Genomic DNA, 3,296 nt, shown 5'->3' on the forward strand with positions numbered 1-3,296 from the left:
TGACGAATCATTATCAGAAGATGGGATCATTAAACCTGAAGAGGTTTGAATGGAAAGAGGAACAACCCTTGATACTACCAAGGTAGTTTCAGTGGAAGTCTTCACTGAGTTTGAAGAAGAGACATTAGTGGTAGGGATTACAACGTTTGATGCTGAAGATTTTTCAGCAGGAGTTGTCTTCACAGAGCCTGAAGAAAAGGCTTCAACGGTTTTCTTCACCTTGACTGCAGGAGCAGCCTTTGTGGATGATTTCACTTTAGTTGATTTCTCAGCCTTGGTCACTTTCTTACTCAAAGCTGGTGAACCAGCTTTGGCAGCAGAAGGACACTTACTGGTAACATGTGTTCTTTCACCACAGTGTTTACACTTCCTAAAACTAGGAGTAGCTTTAGGGCCAGGAAGTATCAGACTAGAAGTGGGACCAGCTCCAATTATTCCCTTCTCATTGGTTCTTGGTGGAACCTTTGAGGAATTAGATTCCATAGGTGAAAAGTTCACCTTGAGCTGTGACTTAGATTTCTGATGCGATTTAGATTTCCTAGTTCCCGAAGAAGAAGAAGATTTACAAGTTAAAGGAATAGATTTAGATCTATTAGACTTGTTAGACTTCTTAGGACGGGATGCTATGACAGTGGATTTACCTTTGTCTTTGCACCCAGAACTCAAAGGAGTTCCTTCAAGATGACTCTCAGTAGAAGAAGAGAACTGAGAGGAAGAAGTGTTAGGAATAGAAGAGACAAAGGTACCAAATTTAAGCATTGACCTATATGTAACACACTCATCCTGGTCAAAGGAGAATCCTAGACAAGTTGTTTTCTTGGCCGGGATCTGAGCGTTAATGATCTCAGAGTCCTTGATGGAAGCTTTGCACCACCCTTCAATGGTAGCTTTCTCAGCCTTGAGTTCAGCGATTGCTCGCTCACGCTCAGCGACAGCTTTCTCACGTTTAACAGTGATGGTTTGGTTTACAATAATCTGATCTTTAAGATTTTCCTCAATAGAGGTCAATTCTTTGATCTTAGAATGACAAATCTTCAATTGCTCTTGAAGATCAATATTAAGCATCTCAGCTTTTGATTTGCCATTGAGGGCATTGTAAAGGTCAACCGTCAGCGTATCTAGTGCAGAAAGACTAGAAAAGGGTTCATTCAGGAAGCATACCTGAGTAGAAGAAGAAGATGGCTCAGAAGAGGTAGATGCTTCAGAAGATCTTTTATCAGCATCAATGGCCATCAAGCAGACGTAGGTTTATCCTCTTCGTCAGAAGATGATTCATCAGATGATTCAGCCCAGTCATGCTCTTCAGCAATAAGGCATTTAGCCTTTCGCTGGTTTTTCTTCGTCTTCTTTTATTTCTCCTTTAGTTTTAACTATTTTTCATCTTTGGTCCTGAAGGAGGAAGAAGCTTTAGAAGATGGCGTCACATTCTTCTTTGATCTGCATTCACCTGCAAAATGTCCCGGCCGGTGATAGTTGTAGCAAACAGCTGAAGCCTTGTCTAGTCTTTCAGACTTTGGCTTCTCCCTGAAGGATAGCTGAGGAGATCTGCGAAAATTGCTCTTGCTGGCGAACCTCCTAAATGACTTAGTCAGGAGTGCCAGGGACTCATCAAAATCTGTTAAATCAGATTCTGGAATGTCTTCATAAGAATCTATCTCCGTGAGTAGAATAGAGAGGGGGTTATCCTGCTTAAACTTGGGAAGTTTACTACTGGAAATTGGGAAGGGCTATAAATAGGCCGTTTGCTATTGCTATAAGGGCTGCTCGCCTTTATACGGCTTGGCTTCGCTATCGCTTCTATGTAGTGTAGTGGTCGACCYAAAAAGTCGTATTCCTGCCATGCCTATTATCCAGTGCTAGAAGCTTCGCCAGAAGCAAGCAAGACGAGGTCGCTCTGCTTCGTAGACAAGGCTCGTTCCGTACTTTACTTACGAGGGCGAGTACTGATCATCGAAGCCAAGGCAATAAGGATGAAGGAATTTGAGCGCTGATGACCATGGGAGGAAGAGAAGAAACAAAAGGAGTAGAAGTTTCAACTGAAGAAGCTTCATAGATCAAAGCTAAAGGAGAGCTTTTCATTTCCCTGGATTCTTTTACAATATTTCTTTTCAGTTGACGAGATTGCTCATGGTTAAGCAGAATCTCGTATAAGGTAGAAAGAGAAAGAGTGGACATGTCATTTGACATCTTGAGACACATGGAAAAGGTGTCCCAAGACTCAGGAAGGCATTATAGAAACGTAGTCAAGGTTTCAGAATTAGAATATTCCGTGCCAACAGCCCTAAGATCAATAAGAAGGCAATTAAATCTTTGATGTACTTCAGACAGCGTCTCAGACTTTCCACAGAGAAAGCTTTCATACTGTCTTACTAGATTGATCTTTCTAGTCTCCTGAACCTAAGTGATTCCTTCATATTGGACACAAAGTGTATCCTAAACAGATTTAGAATATTTGAGTTTCATCACTGAGTGATTGATCTCATCAGGAAGAGACATAGCTATTATAGACCGAGCACGCGTGTCTATAGCTATCTTCTTCTTGTCCTCATTGCTCCACTGATGTTGAAGCTTTGGAATCTGTCGTTCAGGAATCGCGGCAGTCGTAGCGGTTGCTGGAACAGCCAGAGCAATAGTAAATGAAATATATGGTCCATTTTCTATATAATGTGGAATTTCAGGATCCACACCTTCCAGAAAGAGGGACATCCGGTTCTTCCAGAGACTAAAGTTGTCACAGACAAACCGGGAAGGTTTGGCAAGAGAGCCATTATCTTTTGTGTGTGTGTGTTTGCAATTTGTAAAGCCATTTGTAAGCAGTAAAGTTATCTAAGMAGAGATAGACTAGTACAGAAAAATAGCCAAACACAAGGAAAGAGAGAAAACACCGCTCTGATACCACTTGTTGGTCGCGTAAGGGTCTACAAGAAGAGAAACAGTTCGTAGAAGGGGGGGATGAATACAAACACAATATTTTCAAATTTAAAATATATATTGATAGAGAAGATCAATACAGATTTTACAAGATTGTTTGCAGAAAGATAAGGAAATAAAAAACCTATCTAAACAATTTTTGGTTACACACAAAGCTTTAGCAATTACAAGAAAAGAAGTTGCTAAGAAAAAGATCCTTTACTTAAGCTAGAAGATGCTTGAAGTAAGAATTAGGTTAGAGAGAGAGATGTGCGCTCTCTGTATGGGGAAGAAACACTTCTATTTATACCCAGTGCATTAAATGTCCATTTAATGCAACATGGTAGGTTTAGAGTGCGTGTCAAGCCTTAAGAGGAAGGCTTGTC

The sequence above is a fragment of the Cynara cardunculus genome, unplaced genomic scaffold, assembly GCF_001531365.2.
Source record: "Cynara cardunculus var. scolymus isolate 2C unplaced genomic scaffold, CcrdV1 Un_Scaffold_1949, whole genome shotgun sequence".
Taxonomy (NCBI): domain Eukaryota; kingdom Viridiplantae; phylum Streptophyta; class Magnoliopsida; order Asterales; family Asteraceae; genus Cynara; species Cynara cardunculus.